General features: G+C 36.3%; 1 protein-coding gene across 3 annotated transcripts in view; it reads left to right on the plus strand.

The window, feature by feature from the left end:
- Positions 1-27,968, plus strand: part of LOC118179414 (uncharacterized) — a 245,971-nt gene that overhangs the window by 46,800 nt on the left and 171,203 nt on the right. For 2 of the 3 annotated variants that reach the window (XM_085825581.1, XM_085825585.1), the window contains exon 1: positions 27,282-27,827. The exons of the other annotated variant lie outside the window; for it this stretch is intronic. The gene's annotated coding sequence lies outside the window, so the exon portion shown is untranslated. Of the gene's footprint in view, positions 1-27,281; positions 27,828-27,968 lie in introns of those variants that run through there. 3 annotated transcript variants of the gene reach the window in all.

The following is a 27,968-nucleotide window of genomic DNA, read 5'->3' on the forward strand; positions in this document are numbered from 1 at the left end:
ATGTTCTATATTGGAGTGCACAATATCTACCTCCATCACTGTGTGTCCCTTTTCTAGTACTATTTGTCCCACTTTGAAAAAATAAGCAAAATTACTCAATGCACTCGCCCCAAACCTTATTTCTATTTTGGTACTTATACCTATCACTAATTATGTAAGTGTATTTATAAGAACTACATGTAGTTTTAAGGTAGTCAATGATGCAGCTTGTGAATTCGTTGGACGTAACTCTTCCATCTACTTCGTGCCAAAAATAAAGAATAACATCCCCAGAACGAGAGTTATAAATTGTTAAAATTATGATACTGAATTTTCTGTTTATAATACAGTGCTCCTGCAAGTAAATTTGGTACTAAAAGAACACTTTACACGTCAACAGATATCACCATGTGATCGGATTTATCCTTCAAAATTTCTATAGCTTTGTTCTTAACGCTACGTGCTTCATCTTTTTGCTGGACTATGCCACATACTCATCTTGCGAAACATTTTTAACTGAAAACTGGGGCACAAGAACACTTAAAAGTATCTCTCGACACTGGTTTTTTTATTTTGCTCAATGCATCACGTTTTGTAAACTGCATGTGCAAGTGTGATCGAAAAGTTAACTCAACGTAAGTGCGCTGTGATGATGCTCGGCAATAGTGAGTAGGTACTTTTGGAAGTAAATTCAACCATTTCGGACAGTTCCTCGTGCATTTCTATTTGTGATGATACCACAAAGACGCACATTTAAAGTAACGGTTTCACAATCATCTGTCGTACCTGCTGTTGTTGGACTATCCTTAATCTTTATCCTTATCTACACACTTTTATTCTAGCATTTTGAGAATCAGACTTTGGCACAAATATATCAAAACCAGTTTGTTTCCTGGAAGTAATACGATTATCATGTTTGCGTTGCTTACATAAATTTCTCTTAGAGACTGATCCTTTGAACGAAAGCTTTTTTTCGTTCCATGACTTTATTCCAAAACTTGGAATACAACTCAACACTTTCTTCTTCCGAGATCAACCCGCACTTGAAACTATTTTGAGATTTTTGTTTAACTGCAGTGTGGATTACAACGAATTTTTACATACCTGACTTCTTTAGGTACACTTTCTTCTATTTTGCCGTCTATTTTCTTATTACTTATGTATTATTTACCCAATAAACGACGATTGTTTCTAAATTGAATAAAAAAAAGATGGATTTGAGAGCTGCTTGGCATAATATCGTCTCTCGCAAGGAATTCCGGTACTAGTAACTGATCGTTTGATGAATTGACAATAACCTCACTACTGTCAATAACCTCAGCACTAGAGCTGTACTTTGGTGCTCTGCCGTGAAGCTGTCTTCACCGTTACAGCCTGATAGCCTGAAGGCTGTGTTGCTAATTGTTTCAGCGTGTTTTTTGTAGTTTTTTCGACGATTGTAAACGTGCTTTTGGAGCTGTCCTGAGAAATACTGGCTAATAAATTGTGTTTTCATTCTTCATCAAGTGTTATCGTCAATCACTCCAAATCCATGAGCCCATAGAAACGTAACAATATTTTTAACGGAGTGGATGTTTTTAGACTTTTCCTTTAAATCTGAGTAGCCTATGTTTTAGGTTACTTATTAAAACGGAAAGAAAGCAAGCATAACCTTTTCTCATGAGATTTATTTTAACTGAACTCTATTTTTAATACTTTTATATAAAAAAACCTTAAAATTAATATTACTTCTGTTTTTATTAAATTTCATAAAGTCATTAAAATGTTTAAACAGTATAAAAATATTTCGACATCGAGTTTTTAATTCAAATGCATCTTTTGTAACTTATGTATGTACATTTTAATAGGGAATTTAAAAAAATGGTGCATAAAAGTACGTGTTTTCCTTAATAGTATAAAAAATTTTAATTTAAAAATAATTCACCATATTTCATCGCATATTTTTCCCCTAGCATTTTAGCGCCAATTTCCGAATTTTTAAAAAATATTCGCTCAACTTGTATATTCCTCAATGCGTTTAGAGAAAGAGCTTTCCCACATCTGTTGTATTTCCCATATCTGTGGTATTTCCCACAGATTTATCCATATTGTGATCGTTTTCGTCTTACTAACAAAGACAAACCATCGCAAACTACCTGCAAAGGACACGTCGAACCTTTCTCTTCTAACTGTTGAACTTTATGTCAGCCTAATACAAAAACCGAACCATCACAGGAAAAATAACACGAACTGATATTCAGTTTAAAATTTTGTTATGTCGGCTGTATGTTCACCATTTCTAATTATTTGTGGATGATTTGAGGCCTAAAAAGAAACAGCGAGCAATCATAAGATCAAATGAGATTCAAATTACAGGGAAATGGAAATTAAGATTTCTCATTAGATATTGTAATGTTAATATTACTGTGCCTTCTTAATAGAATGTAGGCTTATTTTAAAGCAATAGTATTGCGATAGTTATCTGTAGTCTATCCATAACTACTTTTCATCTGTTTTGTACTTACTGTAACCGCATCTTTCAGAAATGAAATTGTTCACACAATTTATCCTCTCGATTTTCGGCCGGTGAAACTGGTAAAATAGCGGGAAAAAATACGTGAGGAAAAACGGTAAATCTGATCTTCGTTACTGAAATAACGGGTCGAGGAGGCCAGGCTGCATATTTTTGGTATCATCATTCTGGGAGGCCTAAATTATGAAAGTAGAAATATATCTCCTCTGTCTAAACCCTTCCATGGGCTCTCCACTTGATAGGGAAAGACAATAGTGCTACAGTTTGGTGGACCAACAGGAAGACAGTATTTTTGTTTCGTATTACGTATTTTAAATGAAAGTGAGAGGGTATTCTCATAATTTATCGCTTGTGAAAATGCTGCGTGACGGAAAATAAATATTTTATTATCAGATACTGCAAAATCAGTGAAGGAAGCTACACGGTTATTTGTATGGATCTTAAAAGTTTCTTGTATAAATTAAGTATCGTCTGGAATTTTATTAAACGTATGATAATTTGAAGTAAAAATAAAGAAAAACAATCCGTTATTAGAAAGAATTAGTTTGAAGGAGCTTGTAACTACATTTGAATAAATAGGGTGTAAGCCTTTCACTGTGTTTAAAACTCAGTTACTGTAGAAAGTGACGAGTCTTAAGAACTAGATAGCGAATAATCGCTTAAGTTCGAGTGACAAGAAACAACAAGATGAAAGGGTAACTAACCCTTTATTATTCCAATAAGATTTAACAAACTCCGTCTGGGAGTGTACAAACAAAGCCGACACTTGGGCTTGAACTTAAGAGACTAAAACTAAAACTAAAACTAAGATTAACTAAAGAAATATAGCCGAAGGTATCAAGATTCAAACCGAGTTGGCCCCTTAACTTATTTGACTACGAAGCTTAGCAAGGGCCTGAGTACGGCCGAGCGTAATAACAGCTTTGAGAGAGAGAGTGGCCAAAGGCAGACGCGCGTAAATCAGAAACTCTGATTCTCTCTCTGTAAATAACTTCGTGGTTTAAATACCGCTCCTCCTCATTAAATATTCAGCAAGATTCCAAAACTACGTTCTGGCCGGAAGTAGTAAGTTGAAGTTAAGAATTTGATAGGAAAGGAACTTAAAATTTAACTGTTAATAAAATTAACATAACAATACAAGGGAAACAAAAAAGTTAAATCTAATCCAAGAATTAGGAAATGTATTTTTTATACTTTTTTCAATCTTGAAGACTAGAAAATACTTAATTTATGTATCAATATCCTACTTCTGGAGATTATAATAAAGGGATAATATAATATGCATGAATTAAGTTTTCACTTTCATTAATTTATTTAAATTAATTACTTCATTAATTAGTTTATGCAGGACACCACTGACATTTAAAAAATTTTTTCTTGATACACATATTCATAATTGTCATAGAATAGGCAAATGAATATCATGCTCTGGTTTCTTATTTATAAATTTTTCAAGAATCATATTAAGGCATAAAGGGAAAAACGTAACCTCTAAGTGTACTACCCGTAATCATTTGAGAATAAAAATTAATTACGTTAGTTACAAAAATATCCATTTTGAAAGTTCTTAAATCCATTTCGACGTTTTTTTTTTTTTTTTTTTTTTTTTTGAGTGATGTCTGTACATACGGACAGAATAAAGAACTTTTTTCCAAATCGGATTGTAAAATGGATTTCAAGTGTATTCAGAAGGGATTTTTATGCGACTTCTGGACGTGCGTACGCATGTATATATCGCGTACAACAAAAATTCACCGGCCTATTTAATTTCAATATTTGCAGTTTTTGATGTCATTTCAACTTGCCTCAAAGGATCGGTTATTCAGATTAGAATAATTCGAGAAAATAAGTTTAAATGAAAGGCAGCAAAAAATGTGTACAATTTAATTGGCTGTAGAGGGAATTCGCGTGATGTCTACATCAGATTTTTTAAAAATTCATTATCATTTTAGGGAATTCAAATTTCCCCAAAATTTCCCTTCATCTCAGAAATTCATCATACTTCAAAAATATCTCACAGTGATAAAGCTTTCAATTTCAGTTTAAAAAATGTAATTGCTGTAAATTATATTACCTTTATTAAACTATATAATTTGGATATTTTTCTTAACGGTTTTAGATTTTCATCACTACCACGTCGTAATAGCTTAGAATTCCAATATTGTTATTTAAAAAAATGAAACTAGTTAATTACTCAACAATCTTGTGCATTTTAAACTAGTAAAACCCCTATTTTTTTATTTTATTTCAGCTTTCTAATACTGAACTGAGTTATATTCAATATATTCAATTCCGACCTTGAATATTTTAACTAAAGAAACGGAAGAAATATTACCTTGAAGTCAAAATGCGTATAAATAATAAATCACAACATAACTTCTATTAAATAACGAATTGTATGCCTCTGATACTTTGAAATTCTAATGAGAACAAAAAAGTACCGTGTTCTGGAAATCACACATTGAGAAGATTCAGCTTATGAAAATATGGTCACCTTTGACACCAGATCATCTTCGGAGGCTGCAAAGAAAGAATATTAGCAACGAATAACTAAAAAATAAAAACAGATAAGATCCCATTTATCAATGACAGAGGAACAAGACTGAGGAAAGGAAGATTTGAAATCGTATCCTATGAGGCAGATAGCAGATGCCTTGAGCTAATATCTTTTATTCATTGTGAATGAAATTCAGCATTCTATATATGTGACTGACCTAGTCTGTGTTTCCATCCACTGAAAGAGTTTCGCTTTTCGCACTCCAAGGATTTATTTATCTATAAAGAGAAGGAATAAATTTAAAATAAACCTAATTGTGCATTTTATGGATTAAAACAGCATCTTTACGTAAGCACTATTTAAACATCTTGAAGAAATGTTCTAGTAACTAGCAGTTTGAACAAAATTTTTAAGTGCTTGTTTCAGCTAAAACTGAAACCACAATAAGATTAAGTAAGGTGACCAGACGTCCCGCTTTTGGCGGCACAATCCCGATTTTTAACAATTTGTCCCGCATCCCGCGACGTTTTAAAAAGTCCCGATTTTTGGAAAGAATGCACGATAAGCTAGGGACCGGCGGGAGAATACGGTTTTCGACGGCCATGTGGCTACTTAGCCAGGATATGTGTCTTATATTCTTTTTGTTAATTTTATAATGTTAAATTTTAATAATAACAAATAATTGTTGACAACTGGTTATCGAGAACTGCTTATCAAAGTTCGCATTGTTGACCAGCTGTTAGAATTCAACCACCGTTGTTTGGACTTAATGGCATTTTTTGGCATTGGCATTGACGAAAACATTTTGTAACTGTCTCTCAGACTATACACATCGTACTGCGTGCTAGTGCTAGTTAAACAAGTGATGTCAACAAATCACTATTCAGATAATTTAAGTACGTAATTTATTTATTCATTTTACAAACACATAAATTTTCTTGAATTTAGCAGACAGTACTCTTATTATTTATATTTTATAGGGGCGGCAAAAGGTCTAGCGTCGGTCTTGAAAGTGATGCTTACGACTTACGTTACAGCAAATTCAAAGAAAAAATAATACAAGTTAATACTGTTATTATTTAGAAAGAATTATAGGATTAAAATTTAAATAATTTTTAAAATATAATTACTTTATAACAAACAAATTAATTTAATTTTTAAACAGTGGTGTCCCGTTTTACCAAAGTTAAAATCTGGTCACCTTAGATTAAGCTTAACAGAAGTCATGAAGATAACTGATAATAAATCATTAGGTCTTTTTTAAATCAGATTTGTTTCGCTTTTTTAATCTAAACACGTTATCTTAGCACATTGTATGCAGAAACAGAAGACTGTGAAATACCTATTCTAGAAATGAACTGTAAGTACGTATTACATTCGCTGATGGATTATTAGTCCAAAGGAGCTTTGTCCCTGGAAGGACTATTGTTTTCGTTTTGCGATTATGCATTGAATCACTACAAACGGCGAATCACTTTTCAAACTGTTGCCACCAAATGTTAGAGTCCTGCATTATATTTGAAGAAATTAAATAATGAAAAATCTGCATAAATGTATGTATATTTTTGGCGTTGTGATAAAACAACGGTTCATAGAGCCATCGAATTTTGAATGACGTAATCCTCCTACGAACATGGGCATGTGCAAGACCAAATTTGAAATTTGGAATTTGTTTCATTATCGATTTCATAGTTTGTAAAACTTTAACGAATTTTTGAATAACAAACTCAACGATTTAAAAGCGAGTAATGGCAACACTCTACGGGGAAAAAAATCTTTTTATCTCCAGCTCACGGAATTGTGTTCCGGAAATTCTTAAGATATGCTCATTTTAAAATTATTTTGCGATATTGCTGTTGAACTTAATTTTATGGTTTAAGTGCGAAGAACATGATATTTAATAAAGAAAGGCAACACAAAAAACGTTAAAAAAACGCCCCTTTGGACGTAATTTAAAATCTGAAAACTTTCAGATTTTATTTATTATATCTAGATTTTTTTCTAGGTCTTTTGAACTTGGACTTGACATGTTTTTCATCAGTTATTCCTACTGCATACTAGATTTCTTAGTAAATGAAAAAAAGACTCGTCGATTCCGGTTTCATTTTTTCTTAGTTTCAGTATTTATATAAAGTGGGATTTGCTGCAAGGCTCGATTGGTTCGCCGAAGTTGAGAAGGTTTCTCTTATCCTTGATCCATTCAGAATACAGAGCGATTAATTTTATGTTGAAAAATTTGTACGTAAATTTACGTCAAAAGTTATCAAATGAAACGAAGGGTCATATAAATAAACATTGTACTGAAAAGCAAAACTCATTGTAGATTTTTCAATGAACTTGACAATTAGTCCTTATTGAATCGAAAGTTTCCAATCTAAAAGACGAGAACCAGTTATAAATAGAATATCTAACGAAAATGCATACGTGACAATAAAAAAAAAACTGAAGAATATATCTAGAAAAATCTGATGTGAATACCACATGAATACACATGACCTACTCAATTATATAAATTTTTGATACACTCCTTGTAAACTTATTTCCTCAAATTATTCTAATTTGATTTACCGACTCCTCGAGGCAAGTGTGAAATGACATCAAAAATTGTAAATTTTGAAATTCAGTATCTCGGTCAAATTTTTTCGTACCGGAGTCAAACTTCGTATAATTTTATATTTTCATTATGAACATAAAAGTTTCCCAAATAGAAGTGTATGAACCAGGAGATGGGATTCAAAGTTACATATCATTACTTATAAAAAATTTTTTTTTAATTTGAGATTGCCAAAATATTAATATTTTCGTCAATTAAAGTTTTCTGTGACTGAAAGTATATGATTCCGCCCAACAGTCTTTTATACTACACATACACGTTTGGTGTTGTCGATTTCAGTAAAAAATAAGTTCTACGGCTAATTGTTTCTTAGTTATGCTAGATATATGCATACGCAAGTACATACAAAAAGACGTCGCAAAAAAAATCAGTTTTGAATCCACTTCAAACCCATTTTACAACACGTTTTGGAAAAAGAGTCTTTTATTCTTTCCGTAAGCAGAGACCTCACGCAAAAAAGGCGTCCATACAGATTCGGGAAAGGTCAAAGTTGATATTTTCTTTGAAATATGATACCCGAAGTTTTTCGTTACAAAACTTCCTTTAAGTACAAGGAAATAAAAAACACGAAAAATTCTTCTCTATCATTTTGAGAATCTTCTAAACTAAAACGATATTTTACTTATTCTTTAAGCAGTAAAAATGAGTTAAATCTGTACAATTATTAATTAGTTACTACAAACTTCCTTTGGAAATGGAATGCAAACATTATACATTTTTTTTAAAAAAATTTGCTTATTTACTATGTAAGGATCTTAAGTTTTACTAACGTTTATTTTATTTTAAATCTTTACTATCACTTCTTATTTTCTACTTCCGGCCAGAATTATAAGCGTTAAGGTTTTTATGCAAAGTTTGTCTGGCGAACGCCAAGTATTTAAGTTGTGGCCTTTTGCCAAGCGAGAGAGAGGAAGCAGTGAGTTCGAAGCAGGCCGCTTACCTTAGAAGTTACGCAGTTGCTTGTTGCCTTCCAGGCCAGAGGTTTTAATCCTCTTGATAACTTTTAAACGTATTGTAGTGTTCTCAGTTATCTGTACTACATACGGCTTCCTGTAAATATAAGGCCAATCTTCCACGTTTATTATTCTAAAGTTAAATTAGAGTTTAGTTTTATTTTTATACTTTTACGTTAGACCCCGAGTAGCGGGTCGGTGTATTCCGAAGTACGGAAGTTATTGTATATAGAGAAAAATAAAGGGTTTTGTATACCCTTCGTCTGTATACTGTCTACTTACCACAATTAGTGAACATAGCTTTAGTAAGCTCTCTGTTCCGAGTCAGGTCCTTGTATGTTCCCGAAGAAGGTAAGAAGGAACATGGACCCTGATAGTGGCGCCCAACGAAGAAGAATAACCATGGCCGAGTTTCAAGAAGAACCTGTGCTGCCTGCAGAAACGGCTCAGAATCCAGAAATGCCAGCTGCCGCCCTGGAAGGATTTGGTTACATCGTCCAGACCATGCGCGCTTCGATGAAACCAGAAGCAACATTTAAGGGAAACTCACCGGTAACCAGTTTTTTGGAAAAATTCGATGACCACTTCATGCTCTACCCCGTGCACGAGTTTCAAAAAGTTACCTTAGCTACCAGCGCTTTGAGGGGCCAAGCGCTTAACTGGTTCAAATGTATAGGCAGAAGTCTCTTGGGTCAAGCAGGAAGTCCCACCTATACTTACGAAAATTTCAAGACTGCCCTACTAAAAGCCTTCCCTGTTGTAAGAGATCGTGCGAAATTAGAAACGGAACTTTTCAGTATATATCAACAAAGAATCGAAAACCTCTCGAGCTTTATTTTAAGAAAAATTCACGTTTTCAAGCTCTTGTATGGAAACCGTCCGGATCCTGAAATAATTCAAGTGATTTTGCCGAGGTTACTACCCCAAGTGCAAGACTTTATTGAATTAAGAAATCCGACTACACTGGAAAAGTTATTTGAGCTCGCAATCCAGTTTGAAAGTAGAAGAACGGCGGACGTCGAAAGAAGACGCCAGTATCAACAGCGAAACCAATTTGGTACGCCAAGACTACAGCAAACTCAAGCACATGGCTACGGAGAAAAAGCTAATCAGTGGGCAAGGAAACCCGAGCATTCAAAAACAGCCGGCGAACGTCGACAGTTCAATAGCAACCCAGGAAAAAAGTCTCAAGGCCAGTGGAAAAAGAAGGAAAGCACGGAAAGGAAAAATAATTTAAACTAAAACGGATTTTTGCTGACGAGAGGGTGCGGAAATCCGAAGGCCACGAAAACCCCTCTTCCTACAAGTTAAATACAGTAATGGTGAAAAATTTGACTCTTCCGAAGATTGAAGTCTTGGTGAATAATATCTCAGCCACCGCACTCCTGGATACCGGCGCTCAGTGTTCCTGTGTGGCAGAAGAGTTTTTTAGGAAGTATTTTGGCAAATACCGCATATATAATGCGGATAATACGACAGTGTTAGCGGCGCAAGGAGAAAAATGTAAGTGCGTAGGTAAAGTACCTTTGTATATCCGTATCAAGGACGAACAATTAAAGGTGATGTTTTTTATAGTAAAGAATCTGCAAGCACATTTAATTTTAGGAATAGATTTTCTTTCAGAAGCACAAGCTACGCTGGATTTTAATGAAGCGTCCCTTAAGCTGACAATGAAACCAGTTCGTACAGAAAACGCTGAAACGCCGATGTTAAAACTTGACCACCTCCCTAATGACGAGCAAGGAAGAATCCGACAAGTGGTAAGAGAATTTGCTTCGTTATTTAGTGATATTCCAGGATTTACTCAGGTTACTAACCCTAGTATTGACACCGGAGATGCAATGCCAGTTCGTCAAAAACCATACCGGTATGATAAGAATAAGGAAAAAATTATAGAATGGCATATTACCGATATACTACGTAAAAAGTTCATAACGCCCATCTCAAGCAATTATGCTAGCCCGGTGGTTTTATGTAAGAAAAATAATGACTATCCTTTGACGCATCCAAAAAGATGGAGATTCGCTATTGATTACCGTAAATTAAACTCCATAACTAAATATCCGGTATATCCGTTACCGATTATAGAAGAAATTCTAAGGAACATAAAATCAACCAAATTTATGACGACTTTAGACTTAACGATTGGTTATTTTCAAATAGGGGTGAGGCCTGAGGACGTGCCTATGACTGCTTTTATAACCAAGTCTGGCACTTATGCATTTTTGCGTATGCCGTTTGGCCTTTCAGGGGCCCCGGCAACATTTCAGCGATGGATGGACATTGTGTTAAGACCTGCTCTTGGAATGTCCACATTTATCTATCTTAGACGATATCATTATTACTAGTGATAATCTCGACCAACATGTACAGGATTTAAGACAGGTGTTTTCTTTATTAAATGAGGCCGGTTTAAAAGTTAATGTCGAAAAGTGCAAATTTGCAGCCCCTGAATTAAAATATTTAGGTTACAAAATATCTCAAAAAGGGATCGAGACAGATGAATCAAAAATAATCGCTGTACAAAAGTATCCGACTCCAAACACGGCAAAGAAGCTCTCTTCTTTTCTAGGACTTTGTTCATATTATAGGTCCTTTATAAAAAATTTTGCAGCTATTGCTGAGCCATTGTTAAAATTAAAAAGGAAAAAGGGCAAGATTCTCGTGGACGGCCGAAGCCAATAGTGCTTTCGAAAAATTAAAGCAAGCATTAACGCAAGCCCCTGTGTTGAAATTTCCTGAAAAGGATGAGAATTTAGAAATTTCAGCGGATGCTTCGGATTATGCGGTAGGAGCGGTACTTTCGCAAAATCAGCAGCCCGTGGCATTTTTTAGCCGAACTTTAAATCAAACACAAAGAAACTATTCCGCGACCGAGACAGAGGCACTTGCAGTTCTGTTAGCAGTGCAAAAGTTCCGAGACTATTTTGGAAAGGCGCCGATAACAGTGTACTCTGATCATGCGGCGGTAACTAGATTGTACTCAGGGGAAAATGTATCCCCCAGGTTAATAAGATGGGCACTCAAGCTGCAAGAAGATAATCTGGTAATTAAGCATGCCCCTGGAAAGGAAAATATCGTAGCAGATGCCCTATCAAAAATTAAAATAGAGGAACAAGGAAATACCGTGAAGGTGGCAATGCTCACAGCATGTACAATAAATTCCCGAGAAACTGTAATAACCGAACTGGGTAAGGATCCTGAGTTTGGAAGCATTTATGAGTATTTGAAGGATCCTGAAAATTTTAGCCACCAAGATATTGTGGCAATAAGAAATAGGGCGGCCCATTACGAACTAATAGATGGTCTATTATTCTATGCCAAAACTACGAATTCCAACAACGAATTTCGACCTGTTATCCCAGCTAGTCTTAGATTAAATATCCTGCAGGAGCTCCATGACAGCCCTTTAGCTTCTCATGCTGGTATTCGAAAAACTATCCAACGCGTACGAGAGGCAGTCTACTTTCCTGAACTGCAAAAGTTAACAAGGGCGTATGTCCAGTCCTGCCCAACATGTCAAGCACTTAATTATATTAATTTCCGCCCGGCCGGGTTTCTAAATAGTATTAAATCCGAATTTCCAAATGAAATAATTGGCATCGATTTATTGGGCCCTTTCCCAAAAAGTCAGTTAAATAAAAGTCGCTATCTCCTTGTTATGGTTGATCATTTTAGTAAATGGACCGAAATTGTTCCCTTAAGACGAGCCTCCGCGAAATTAGTTACTGATTCTATTTTAAATAAATATATTTTAAAATACGTGGCGGTTAATAAGTTATATCGGATAATGGTCCTCAATTTGTAAGTAATATATTTGAAGACATGTGCCAAAAACTGGGCATACGTCATTTAAGAATGGTCCCGTATCGGCCTCAATCAAATATAGCGGAACGGGTCAATAGAAATATAGTGAAAATTATCCGTAGTTATGTTAAAAATTTTCATAAAAGCTGGGATAAGTATGTCAATGAATTAGCTTTCGCCTTTAGGACCGCAAAACATGATACAACGAGCAAAACTCCTGCTGAGTTATTTTTAGGCAGAAAGATTATAACGCCGTTAGATAAATTATTTTGTGTGCAACAAAGAGCCCCAGAATTTAAAATGGGTGATATAGAAAAACTAATTAAGGAAGCAAAGAAGAATACTGAAGTAGCACAGAGAAAAGAAAAATTATGTTATGACTTGAAACGACGGGGAGTAACTTATAAAGTAGGGGATGAAGTTTTAAAAATTAAGCATTCACTTTCTTCAGCACCAGAAGATAAAACTGCCAAATTTTTTCCACGATTTGAAGGACCATATGTTATAGAAAAAATAACTCGCGCTGTAGTAGTGTTAAAAGCCAGAAATGGTGAAACCTGTTCCGCAAACATTGATCAAATCAAGCCCTACTTCGATCATAATAAAATGGAAATATTTTCAGATCTTTTGCAGGATCCGGCACGGCAGACACCGCAGGCACAAGCTCCAGAGGTGGAAAAACGACAAGTACAAGGGCAAGCCAATAAGAGGCAGGAGCAAGTGAAAAGAAAATTGCCCCGCGGAAAAATTGAAGGTAGCAAGAAAAAGAAGCCGTTCCACCGTCCAGAAAAGAGAGTTCACGAACACCCCGAGAATGAAGAAGGGAGAAGGACGACATATGTGAAGAGAACCAGGAGAAATGACGGCAACTATAACCCGGCTCTAAAACGGAAGATCGACTTATCCGACAGGACTCTCCGCAGTAAATGTAGCCGAACTGCGGAAGGGCCATCAGCGGCGGAGGAAAAGTTACAAGGAAAATTTGAACGGCAAACAACGAGGTCCAAGCAGGAACACGACAGAAGTTTCCCGGTTCCGCCAAGACCAGCTGCCATCAAACGACCAAGACCACAAGCAGAAGCGAAAAAGAAGGTATTCAAGGGTGACCGAACTGGAGAAAAAAGAAAGCATCTAGAGGAAGGCACTGAAGGGCGAGCCCGTACAAGAAGGAGGAGAAATCACACAACTATCTGCAATACCTTTAAAGACTGGGGCCAGAAAAGGATGTCCGAATATCACAAAGATAAGTAAAATTTTATGTTACTTTGCAAACTTAAGTTAATCTTTCATTCTTACTGCAAGTGGCAGATTTCAAGAAGTTTTACCTCATGCGAGGTCTACCTTTATCGCCAAAAGTACGAGAAATGAGTTGTTACCGATTTTCGTATTATGTTTTTCAATTACTCGAGCGTAAAACTAAAGTTGATGTATAATAGCGTTGTGTAAAGACTTAAATATTGAAAAAAAAGTTATTGTATAAATTTTATGTAAAACATTCTAGCAAGAGAGAAGTTTTAGTCTCAAAGACTTTTTGAAATGTAGTATTTCAATGTAGAAAGAATTGGCACTTGCTTTGAAAAGAATAGAAGTTAACAATGTACTACTAATGTATGTTTTCAAATGTGTAAAATTAACGGCATGTTGATATGTTCTTATATACAATGTGAACTGTTATTTTAAATGTTAAGAAATACCGTGATATGGTAAAAGTGAATGTTAAAATTTTTTTTATTCGTGTGACTGTAAAAAGACTAAAGCATGGCGAATATGTGTTAAAGGTTGAATGATGTAATTATGCTCTCTGACGCTACACTTTAGAGTTAGACACTTTCAGAATAGTACCTCAGGGTTTAGAGTTGAAATTAGGGTGTGTTAAGAGGTCTTGTTATGTTGAATTGTAACACGTTAGTGTTTTGATTGTAGGAGGAAGTGTGGAACACGTAGACAGAAACACATTCGTGTTTGGTGTTCTTTTACAACACATGTCAGAGAGCACGGGGAGAGATAATTAAAATAGTCATGAATGAAATAAGAATGTTAAGAGAAGTATAATTGTATATGTTACTTGCCATTTCATTGTGTAACATTTCATTAAACTAGTTTTCCTTCCAGATCTCTGGAAGGAACCAGAATTGAATAAAAGCTCCTGTTTAGATGCAATACAGAAGAAAAAAAATTGTTGTATATTCTGGGAGCTGCTATTGTAAAAAAAAAAAAAAAAAAATTTCTTTCTTTTAAATTTCTAGTTTCTAGCGAAGTATGTTTGTAAAAGATTGGCCTCGCGTTAGATTCTAGAGCTAAAAGTTTTCAACAAGGTCGTTTTAGACCTCAGTTTCAAACTAATTAACTCTGGCGGGAAGTATGTAAGGATCTCAGTGATAAAAAGGGGGTCGTGACTGAAAGAAGTTTAAGAAACCCTGGAATAAAGATGTTTTTCACGAAAGAGTTTATCGTATGTGCACCAGCTTTGATAAATAATAAATAAGATATCAGTCATCATAGCTTAAGAAAAAACAATCATCCAAATCCAGCATTTCATTTTAAATTAAATTAAATATTTCGGAGAATAGTAAGTGTTCCATTCCACCATTTCGAGAATTTTAGGTTAACTGTGGCAAGAGAAAAATTAAAAGATATATTTGAACGACAAAATATAATTAGAGAACAAGTTTCATTAACCCTTAATTTTTAGAGTTCAATGTTAGACTCTTTTCCAAAGCTCTCTTAATTCCTATGTAAAGGAAAATTTTTCTTAAATTCATACTTAGTATGAAACAATTAAGCTTTGAATCACGTATATTTTGAGGTAAAAGTATATCATTCTTTTGTTAGATGTGGAAGATAATAGTGTTACGAATTTGGTATTTAAAAAGCTAATGTTAGTTCAATTATAAATTAAATGGTTTTATTTCTCGCGTAGTGCAGCGCGTGACGAATATTAAAAGAAAGCTAAGCCGGAAAAATTAAAAATACAAGAGCGCGTGCGTTAAATAAATAAATATCTCTTTTTGATTTCGAGAAAATGCTGGAAAATTCTAGCGCGTGATTTTAAAATCTTATAAAAGGAGGAAAACATCTCAGTTTGTAGTAGTTGCTTAGTTTGTTGTTGTTTAGAAAACTGCTCTTTTTGATTGTAGCGAATTCGCGGATTAGCGTTCTTTATCTGTTTTGAATTGCGTTCTATTGGACATTTGAGTAGTTAAAAGATACCTACTGTGAGATATTGTAATACTGCATGATAATTTGAGAAAATTTAAGCATTTTTGTTGTGATAATAATAAATTTTTGTTCATTTTTCATCGGACTTGTGCATTCATTTCGTAACGAACCCGGACGCACGGAACAATTTTTGGTGTCAGAAGTGGGATTTGAATGCCAATCACAAGAGCGATGGAAGAGCAGTTAAGACAGCTGATATCAGCCTTTGCTGCATTTAAGGAAGAAATGAAATTGGGCCAAGATTCCGTTAAAGGAGAGATGATATCCGTTAAAAAGGGAATGGAAGCCCTTCACGAAAAGTTGGAAGCTGGTCAAGTAACTTTTAAAGAAGACATAAAAGCTGTACAAGAAAAGATTGAGGCAGGTCAAGACGAAATGAAAAGAGAAATAACCTGCGTAATAGAAAGTAAATTTGAGGCTATGGAAGACAGAATAGGAGCTGTCGAAAATAAAGTAGGGCAAATTGAAGAAAAGGTTTCTTCTGTCAAAGGTGAAATAGAAGATATAGAAAGGTGAGTGTCAAATGTGGAGCAACGAGTCGAAGGAAGAGTTTCGGCCTTCCAACAACAAATTGAAGAAAGAGTTTCTGCCGTCGAACAACAAATTGATGATAGGGTTTCTGCTGCCGTCGCCAAAGACGTTGACAGCCTAAAGAAGTGCATAGCGACGGTAGGAAACAATTCTGAAGGTTTCAAATTTTTATCGATGCCTGGTCGTTCCGTTCTGAAACTATTTACATATGATGGGAAGACCTCCTGGCAGGTGCATAGGACACAATTTTCTATCGTTGCGGATGCGAATGGATGGGATTCCCAAGCTAAGGCCTGTCATCTCGCCGCTTCTCTGAGAGCAGACGCAGCGGATATCCTGCAGACGCTTCCCGAAAATCAAACGCTAGATTTCGAAGCTCTATCCGGCGCTTTGGAGCTGCGCTTCGGCGAGAAATGTTTAAAAGACTACAGCAGGCTCCAATTAAAATCTCGTCAACAGAAGCTCACCGAAACGCTTCAGGAGCTCGCCACGGATGTTGAAAGGCTGTCACATCACGCCTTTTCGGAGTGCCCGACAGAAACAAGGGAAATCCTGTTCCTGCAATATTTCATCGATGGCATCCGGGACCCTGAAATACAGAAAGCACTGCGAATGGCGGATGTTAAAGATCTGAAAAGCGCTATAGTGTATGCCATGAAATTTGAGGCAGCCCAGCAAGCCACTCGTCGAGACCGCCATCCAGTCAGAGCTGCTCAAGTCCAGGAGCCAGGGGATCAAGTCACTGCTCGTCTAGACGATTTAACTAGACAAATGAACGCCTTGAGACAGAATATTGGTGACAAGAAACCGACCGTAAAGTGCTGGAACTGCGGTGCTGAAGGACACATACGACGAAACTGCAGAACACCCCAGGGCACGGATGCTAAGACCGCTCCTAACAAACAGCAGGGAAACTAATTAGTGGCCATCTCGCGGGGCGGAGGTTGCCAGATCATGAAAAGCCCCAGTTTAAAGCGCTTCAGATTTCTGCAGTGAGAGGCGGCAGTAATGGACTTTTCATAATAGGACATATTAATGGAGTTCCCTGCAATATGACGATAGATACAGGAGCCAACGTTACCATCATCCGAAAAGATTTGGCTCAACAACTGGGAAGCAAACTTATCTGGACGCCGCCCTGCGTTACCCTACAGACTGTGTCCGGTGAGAAGATCAACATCGATGGAAAAGTAAATACTAACATCACGTTTGGAAGTGCCGCTTACCATCACACGGCATATGTAGCAGAGATCACTGATTCTTGCATACTCGGATTGGACTTTCTAAGGAAATACAATTTTTCCTTGGACTTTAAAAATAACGAATTGCATTCTACATCTGAGGACATAACGTTATTTGGAGTCAATGATGAAATTAAATCTGTCCATAAAATCATAACACAAGACAATATCACAATACCGGCAAGAACAGAAATTTTACTTCCTGGATCCATAGCCGAAAACAGAAATTTCCGCTACGGCATAATAGAATATCCTAATAGCCCAAAAGGAGTACTAGTAGCCTCAACACTCGTCGACCTATCCAGAACGGTTATCCCGGTGACAGTCGCCAGTGTAACTGAGAAGGGGAGAATTATTAAGAAAGGTGAAGTGGTTGCAGCATGTACTCCAGTAACCACCGTTGAAAGAAAGAGTAACATCCAAGAATCCGTGTCCTCAGAGAGAATTACATCGGAGTTATTGCAGAATGCGCAATTAAACGATAAAGAGAGGAATGCTGCCGATCGCGTCATTAAAGAACTTCAAGTTGTTTTCTCCCGCTCTTCTTCTGACGTGGGTCGAACTAGTTTGACACAACATAGAATAGATACCGGAGATCATCCCCCGATCAAGCAACATCCAAGACGTCTACCGTTTGCTAAACAGGAAGAGGTGCGAACACTGTTAAAAGATATGGAAGAAAGCGATGTCATCGAGCCTTCAGTAAGTCCATGGGCATCTCCTATCGTCCTAGTCAGAAAGAAAGACGGCTCAACAAGATTTTGCGTCGACTATCGCCGGTTGAATGAGGTTACGAAGAAAGACAGTTACCCTCTTCCTAGAATTGACGACATTCTAGACACTCTTTCTGGAAGCAAGTGGTTTCTCAACACTTGATTTAAAGAGTGGGTATTGGCAGGTAGAAATACAGCCTGAAGACCGAGAAAAGACGGCATTTACTACGGGACAAGGGCTTTGGCAATTCAAGGTGATGCCGTTTGGCGTGTGTAATGCGCCGGCAACATTCGAACGTCTTATGGAAACTGTTTTGAAAGGCCTTTCCTACGAAGCGTGCCTCATATACCTGGACGACATCATCATCGTCGGAAAGAGTTTTGAAGAACATTTAGAAAATCTTAGGAAGGTGCTTCAGAAACTGAAAGAAGCCAATCTGAAGCTGAGTCCCGCTAAATGCAAATTGTTCCGAAAGGAAGTGACTTACCTGGGACATGTCATCTCTGCAAAAGGTGTGCGCACGGATCCTGAAAAGGTATCAGCCGTTAAATCCTGGAAACGTCCCGAAAATGTCCATCAGCTGAGAAGCTTCCTAGGGCTTTGCACCTACTATAGGAAATTCGTGAAGGACTTTTCTTCCATCGCAAGACCCCTACACAAGCTGACAGAGAGCCAGAAGTTCTTGTGGACAAAAGAATGCGAGGATGCATTTAACAACTTAAAGGAGGCTTTAACATCTCCTCCAATCCTGACGTATCCTCAGCTTGACCGACCATTTATTCTCGACACCGACGCGAGTAATGAAAGTGTTGGTGCTGTTTTGTCCCAAGAAATAGACGGCCAAGAACGTGTAGTGGCGTACTGGAGCAAGTGCCTGTGTAAACCGGAGAGGAATTATTGTGTCACCAGGAAAGAGTTGCTCGCCATAGTCAAAGCTGTAGAACAGTTCCATCACTATCTATACGGCAGAAAATTCCTGCTCCGCACCGATCATGCATCATTGACCTGGCTTTTAAATTTCAAGAATCCTGAGGGTCAAATAGCCAGGTGGATACAGAGACTCCAAGAATATGACATCACTATCCGTCATCGTAAGGGATCATCACACGGAAACGCCGACGCCCTGTCTAGAAGACCTTGCCAAGAAAGCTGCCGATATTGTTCCAGGGTGGAAGCGAAATACGAGCTGCTGACTCCGGTCGCAAGACAAATTACAACATCAACATCGGCTGATCGAGAACCGTGGAGTGATGATGAAGTCAGGAAAGACCAGCTGGAAGACCGCGACATTAAACCCATAATTGATTTAATGGAGTCATCAAACAGAAAACCTACCTGGCAGGAAATTTCTATCTGTAGTCCTACAACCAAACAATATTGGGCACTCTGGGATTCACTTCACATTCGAAACGGGGTCTTTTACCGGAAATTCGAATCGGATGATGGGAAGACGTTCCGATGGCAACTTATACATCCAAGATCCCGCATTCCTGATGTCCTTAAAGAGTTACATAGCACCCCTACTGGAGGTCACTTTGGAATAATGAAGACCTTGCAGAGAGTTCGTGAGCGCTTTTACTGGAATAATGCAAAGGATGACGTGCAAAAGTGGTGCCGATCTTGCGATGCCTGTGCAGGTCGGAAAGGACCGAGGAGTCGCAGCCGAGGCAAGCTGCAACGTTACAACGTAGGGGCGCCTTTTGAACGTATCGCCTTTGACATCTTAGGACCTCTGCCACGAACTGCTGATGGCAACAAATACATACTCGTTGTCATTGATTACTTCACCAAGTGGCCTGAAGCTTATCTTATTCCTGATCAAGAGGCTGTCACAGTAACTGAGGTAATGATACAGCACTGGATTTCCAGGTTCGGAGTGCCTCTTCAGTTACATTCCGATCAGGGAAGGAATTTTGCCTCGGCAGTAATCAAAGAACTATGCAAACTACTCGGCATTGACAAAACTCAAACGACGCCATTGCATCCCCAGTCGGACGGCATGGTAGAGAGGTTCAATCGAACCATCCTTAATAACCTCTCATTAGTGGTTTCCAGAAACCAACAGGACTGGGACAAGAAATTACCACTCTTTTTACTGGCTTACCGCAATGCTGTCCACGAGACTACCGGCTATTCTCCATCACAAATGCTCTTCGGTCGTGACCTTCGTCTGCCTTGTGATCTATTGTTTGGCGGCCCTCCGGATGCTCCTTCATCGTCTGAGGAATATATTCAAGATCTCCAGGCCCGGTTTGAAGTGATGCACAACTTTGCACGAGAGCGAGTCAACTTGGCGACGGAGAAGATGAAGACCCGCTACGACACAAGAGCTACTGAACATCAGTTCCACGAAGGAGACAAGGTGTGGTTGTGGAATCCGACTCGACGGAAAGGACTTTGTCCGAAATTACAGTCACCTTGGGATGGCCCGTAGACAGTCCTAAAAAGGCTGAATGACGTCGTGGTTTGGATTCGTAAGTCTTCGAACTCTAAACCTAAAGTCGTTCATTACGACAGGTTAGCTCATTACTATGGCCATAGTACGTAATGTAAATAATTGTAAATAGTATCAGACCATGGTCCTTTTTGTTTATAAATGTGTATTTGATTTGATTTGTATTTAGTATTTGATTTGTATTTAGTATTTGTTTTGTATTTAGTATTTGATAGCATTTGATTTGTTTAAGTTAGTTATTGCATTTATTGTTTATATTGTTTGATATTGTAATGTAATGTTTATGCCTCAGTTGCATTTATGCCACAGTTGTAAGTTTAGCTTCCTGTCCAGGGATTGTACTGCCCGGGACGTGCAGTCGTTGGGAAGGGGGCAGTGTTACGAATTTGGTATTTAAAAAGCTAATGTTAGTTCAATTATAAATTAAATGGTTTTATTTCTCGCGCAGTGCAGCGCGTGACGAATATTAAAAGAAAGCTAAGCCGGAAAAATTAAAAATACAAGAGCGCGTGTGTTAAATAAATAAATAAATATCTCTTTTTGATTTCGAGAAAGTGCTGGGAAATTCTAGCGCGTGATTTTAAAATCTTATAAAAGGAGGAAAACATCTCAGTTTGTAGTAGTTGCTTAGTTTGTTGTTGTTTAGAAAACTGCTCTTGTTGATTGTAGCGAATTCTTTAGCTGTTTTGAATTGCGTTCTATTGGACATTTGAGTAGTTAAAAGATAACTACTGTGAGATATTGTAATACTGCATGATAATTTGAGAAAATTTAAGCATTTTTGTTGTGATAATAATAAATTTTTGTTCATTTTTCATCGGACTTGTGCATTCATTTCGTAACGAACCCGTACGCACGCAACAATACGTATGACGTGGTATCGAAAAATCTTCAGACTAGCTCTGTTTACCCTTTGTACCCTTACACACTGTTCCGTATGACAAACCGACAACAGCAGTAATGTTGTAGATCGTTCTCCGATAATCCACATGTTCCCGAATGGTTTTGATATTTTCTGGTATTGCGTTTGTGGAAGGTCATCCTGATCTCTCGGGTATTCCAGTGATGTTTTTCCGATCTTGAAGCGCGTACCACTCAAAACACCTCGAAAAGCAGCATCGTCGTATACTTGCAGAATCATTTCAAGCATCTCTAAGGCGGATTTTCCAAGTTCTACACAGAATTTCACTTTTTCTGCTTGTTCTAACTTGCTGTCCATGATGAAATCTCAGACGTGGTAACTCACGTAGTCAGAATAGCACCAACTGCGCAGTTCCAGATCCACATAAGACGACGATGTTTCTTGGCACACTGACTAATGAAGGTCAGTGCTCTGTGCCTGTGCTCTACTAGCGCTACTGTCAATATAGTCTCGAAACTTTTTCATATCACTTCGTATGCCATTTGTTTTATAAGAAACTCTACCATGTAAATAAGCGAAATTCGTTATGAACTGCATCATTTACAGCTGAAAGCTGCTAAATTTACATAAAGTTTTGACGAGTCATTTTGTTATTAAACTTTGCGTAAACACAGTTTATCACTGAAAATTACACTAATTATCTCTGTCGAATAAGAAGCTCTTATCTCTAACTATTGTATTCAATGTTGTTTGACGTGAAGGTGATATGGAAGTGTTCGAAACAAGAGTAACTTTCATGCAATATCTACACTCATATCAATGTTTTTCGTTATCATATAATCGAAGTCATTGATTAATAAACTTATTTTTAATAGGAAAGCTCTTTCATTCCACTGTATGAAATCCAACTAACAAATAAGTGTAGCCAAATCATCAATTTAATGATTATCAAGAAATTTTGAAAATTATCGTTAACATCTTTAAATCATTATAAATAATCGTCAAATTATCATTTAAAAATTATTGTTAAATCGAAGAAACAGCTCCATTCAGTTATATGCATGAAAAAATATATTAAAAGTATTAAAAATATGTTTGTACTGTCTTTTACTCCCCTTACAGACTTCTAAACTAATTACATCATTCTTTTTGTTTGAAATAAAAAAACCTTCCATATTAGAAAAATCTTAAAAAATTAGAAAGAACAGTCTTTCTATGCTTCTAAATCAATGAAGAGAAGAAACAATTATTGCTCATGCCATTCATGAAATTTAGGCTACATTCAAGTTATCTTAAACTGCACTAATCTAACATTCTAAAGATGAATTTTCGTCTAGCTTTCTAATACGCTCTCAGAACAGAAATATTGTTACGAAATGTCAAGGCGCAGTGAGATGGCTTCCCCGCAAAGCAGTTTTAGGGTTGCCATAAAACGGCAAAGGAAGGCAGGGTTGCCACATTTGGCGAGAAATCGCCCATTTGGCGATAAAATCTTCGATATTCCATGGACGGTTGGAGAACCTTCTGGAACGAATTCTTACCGGTTTAGCCCAGAATGTTCTCGAAGACCAGTCAAAAGCTATATAAACCCTTCTGGTTCGCGGAGAGTTGGTTGCGAGTTAGTTAGTGTCTCGTCTAGCAAGTCAGTCCGTGCGGAGTCGATCGAGTTGACAGCCGGGCAGCAAGTGCCGAGTGGGTCGTCGAGTTCACCGAAGGAGTCTCTTAGTGTATCGCGGTTAGTGCATCGTCGAGAGAGCATGTTGAGCTCCGGGAATCACTGAACCGAAGAGTCGGGAGCGTGCTCTTTGTGTCGTCGAGTGCATCGCGAGTTGTAGCGTGGAGAGTCTCGAGAGTACGTGGAGTTCCGAGAACGACTAAGCAGAGTCACGAGCTGTACTCAAGTGCTTTGCCGTGAAGCTGTCTCCACCGTGATAGCCTGATAACCTGAAGGCTGGGTCGCTGATTGTTCCAGCGTTTTTATAGTAGATCTTCGACGACTGTAAAAAGTGTTATTGGAGCTGTCCTGATTAATACTGGCTAAATAAAGTGTGTTTCGATACTTCATCAAGTGTCGTCGTTATTCACTCCAAATCTAGGAACAATGCAGCAAAGTCCACGAAAACTGTCCGCCTGAAGGGGCAAACGTCTCCTAGAGAACTTCCTAACTGAAATTGGCTCCTATTCACATTACGTATTGAGAAAAATACTGTTACGAATTTGGTATTTAAAAAGCTAATGTTAGTTTAATTATAAATTAAATGGTTTTATTTCTCGCGCAGTGCAGCGCGTGACGAATATTAAAAGAAAGCTAAGCCGGAAAATTGAAAATACAAGAGCGCGTGCATTAAATAAATAAATATCTCTTTTTGATTTCGAGAAAGTACTGGAAAATTCTAGCGCGTGATTTTAAAATCTTATAAAAGGAGGAAAACATCTCAGTTTGTAGTTGCTTGCTTAGTTTGTTGTTGTTTAGAAAATTGCTCTTGTTGATTGTAGCGAATTCACGGACTTGTGCATTCATTTCATAACGAACCCGTACTCACGCAACAATACGAAAACGCCCGTGCAGCCAGGGAAGGCGAACTACCGGTGTTCAGCGGATTCAACAGGTACTGCTGGGGCTGAGTTCTTTTGAATATGTATTTTTTATAACTGGGATTTCTGTCAAGAGCGAAGAAATACTGAAGCAGCATTTCAATGGTTTTAAATGTATTTAAACCTTTTGTTTAACCAACAGTAAAAAATAACTAGTTACGGTTTGAGGAGAATATGCTCTTTCATCGTTCTTCGATAAATTTGAACATTTATAAAGCTGATTCATTTTCATTTACTAAATTTTATTATTCGAGCACATGTGTATTTACGTATTTATCATTATATGTGCAAAATAATGGAAAAAATTATAAAAAATAAAATATTTATTTTTTGGAGTTCCTATTTTTAATTCCTTGTACGAAGCAACGGATGTATTGTATTCGCGAGAAATTTCTAGTATCATATTTAAACAAAAATATCCATTTTGATCAATTTCAAACCCATTCAGACAATTGTTTTGTATGACGTCTGTACATACGGACAGAATAAAAGACTCCTTTTTATCCGAAACGGATTGTAAAATGGTTTTAAAATAGATTCAAAAGGGATTTTTTTCCTGACGTGCGTATATATGTGTTTCGCACAGCTGAAAAATGATTAGTCCCAGAACTTCGAAATTTTATATATAAAACTGCCATAACATCTAGTCGTGAAACCTCCCTTTTCTATTGCAGTCAGCAGTACCAAAAGTACATACGTATATAAGCGCTTTTGTTAGCTTTTAAATTCCTTTTCTATTTGAACTAATTTTATAAAAATTTAGCAGCTCAAGGAGTTAATTTTAGTCAAATTGTTCTTTCATTTTTTTAAAAAAAAGCACTTTTGACTACTTTATTATATCTTCTTGATATATATACCCAATACTTTAACCGGCTTAATAGTCAATATCCGGCCTTTATTTTATTTGGTTACGGCAAAGCACTCCAGGTTTATCTGTCTAAGGGAGGGGGTGCCTTCGTGGAGGACTTTCTCATACATTGGTTGTGAAAAAGTAAAAATTGTAAGAAGTGTGACTTCCTCCCATATGACAAAAACTTGCAGGTATATTTAATTTCAAACTTTGCAAATTTTGGTGTCATTTTCAGCATACCCTGAAGAAATAGTTAGAATAATAGAATAGTTAGAATAGTTCGGAAGTTAGAATAATTCGAAGAAATAAGTTTAAATAAAGTGCAGAAAAAATTGCGCATAATTTAATAGAACGTAAAAGGAAGTCATGTGATGTCCATATCAGTTTTTTTTATTTCTGTTCAGGGCATCTCTTATTCCGTAAATATTATTATTATTTAATATTTACCAGTTACAAATTAAAATTTATCCGAATCGCAATTAGGAAAATCCGAAATTCGAATAATTTTACAATGAATGTAAAATTTTTTGAGGGCGAGTACTGTGGAATTGCAAGTGGCCTCCCGGGGTTTACCACCTTCCGCTCTTTTATACTACATAACATTTTCTAAAAAAATCATGCTTTAATTTAATTACATTAATTTCAATGAATAATGAAGAAATTTGAAAATATATTTTCTTTCAAAAACGATAAATTTTTGCATGCCGCGGTATTGCTAATTCATTTCAGAAATAGAAATTGAATTGAATCTGAGTTAACTAATCTGAATTGAATTTGAATTTGAGTTAATCTGATGCATTATGTAAAAGCTTCACTATTTCTTAAGACCTGGATCATTACTATAACAGTCATTCTCCTTTGCCCAATTTTTCGTTTATTCTGAACATTTAAAATTTGATATCCGGAATCGCCCAATTTCGATTTATACAGAATTTACATTTTTTTTATATACTGCAGATACCTGGCATTCATTAAGCATTGCAGAATTTCATTCAGTAATCGAAATATTATCATACCGGTATGCGGTTTGACAATGAAACTGCAAAATTCGGATGTTTAGAAAATTCGCATAATGGCAGTTCAGATAATCGACGTTTCTTTTGTATTAATACAGTGGTCTCAAACTTAAATTGCATGCAAACTTAAATACACAGTCTAAAAAAGACGGAGGGGTCAGATTTTTTTTTTTTTTTCAAAGAAATGAAAAATTTTTATATAGAAAATATAATATTTTAAATAAATTTAAAATTTCGTCTGCGAAATACTTTACAAAATATAAATAAACAATAATAACTAATATCAGAAAGGAAAAATATTAAAATTTATATTTTTTTCCATGGGAAATCTAATGTTTGTTAATTCCAACACATTTTTAAGGTTAAGTCTTAATTATTCAAATATATTGATAGCTAAATACTAATTTTTTAGACTGAACTTTATTTAAAATGTTTCTAATCTGTTTAATTATACATTCCATAACTTAATTTAAACTAAAAATAAACAAATTATGAAAACATTATTCGGAGATAATTTTCTAAATGGGACAAAACTTGAGAGTAAATATTGATAATCTAGTCTATTTCTCCTGCTTATTAAATTTTTCGCCGACGAATAAATTGAAATTACATATGTTTGCGTGTAAATAATTATAAACTTCATTATTACTTACTATAACTTGACATTTGTGACGTTTAAATTCTAATAAAGTGTGTAGCCTCAGAAATTTCTACAAATTATCTTCATCTCGGATTGTAGATGCTCATCGGTTTATCGGGCTTCTTTTCTTATTAATTTTTTAATATGGAAGAAGCTGTTTCCATACAAATATATTTCCAAACAAAGAGATTATACTTAGTGCAAAAATTCGCAACTGAGCGTGTTTATTTTTTAACAGAAGTGTGAATAAAAGTTACTAAAATATACATCTTCAAAATTTTTAATAAGATTTGCTTCACGCAGTAAATTATATAGCTCCATTTATAGATTTTCTAGTGCGCGTTATTCATGTTCGTTTTTAAGGATGATGAAAATAATATAAACTTAGACTTCAAACACATAATATTCTGAAATCTTTGAAAAAATGCATAGTTAAAATGGACGCGCCGTATAGAATTGCTTCTGAAACCTCATGGAGCCCGCGGCCAACCAATTTGTTACCACTGTTTTAACAAACTACGCAGACAGAAAGTAACTTAATTTTTTTTTCTTTTTCGTAAATTTAGTAAAATCTTTACATAGGCACAAAAACAAGCGTTCATTTTAATGTGATTCATGAAAAGACGAATCACCTTGCAGACGCGAGGGGAAGTGACAAGACAGCCGGAAAAAAACAATCTTTTTCCATTTCTGTCACTTCCAAGCTCTGAAGTGAAAAAAAGAAAATCCCGCTCGGTGGCGCCTCTGTAGTTCGTTCCCACTCCATCCCGTCCGACAAGCAGACGATAACTTTTCAGTTCACCTGAAGTTCAGAACAGCCGCGGTCATCAGGCAAAGCAGTTCTTCCTTATTTGTGTTGTGTTTCGGTACCATACCCTCTTGGAAAGTGGGAGGGATAACTGTTCCTTCCATTTACAAACTCGGTAATCTTAAAAGGGATACATTATTTGCCAGAATTTTTAAGTATTAAATAAGTTGCTGAACAACTTTCACCCGCATTTGCGACTCTGTTCTTCGGATATTTCGAAACTATAGACGAGGTTTCTTTTTTCAGTGTGGCTTATGAAAGAAATTATGTGGGTGTCAGTCGACCTGAATTTTCTAATTTTTTTCTGAAAAGGATAAAACATATTACCACGCACTGTTCCGAGAGCCAAGTAGTGCGAAACACTTCATTTATTTTAATGTGAAGAACTTTGGATAACAATTAGTTGCATCATAGCTATTATTTGTTAGATTTATTAAAAGATGAGCTGATGACCACATGATACCTTTGAAATCGTGAAAGTGGGACGTGTGGTACCTTTTGTTTAGCGTCGGATGGCAATAATTATCACCACTGGTAAGTACATACTTGTTTTTGTTCTAAGAAATCTTTTGTACAAATTTGTACATTCTTTGTTCTAAGAAATTTTTTTCTTTGCTTTACATGCTTTAAAGAATATCCCGCGTTAATGCAATAGGATGCTTTCTTACGATTACA

The sequence above is a fragment of the Stegodyphus dumicola genome, chromosome 1 (genome assembly GCF_044657685.1).
Source record: "Stegodyphus dumicola isolate Sdum_Otavi_A_Nest chromosome 1, ASM4465768v1".
In the NCBI taxonomy this organism is placed as follows: domain Eukaryota; kingdom Metazoa; phylum Arthropoda; class Arachnida; order Araneae; family Eresidae; genus Stegodyphus; species Stegodyphus dumicola.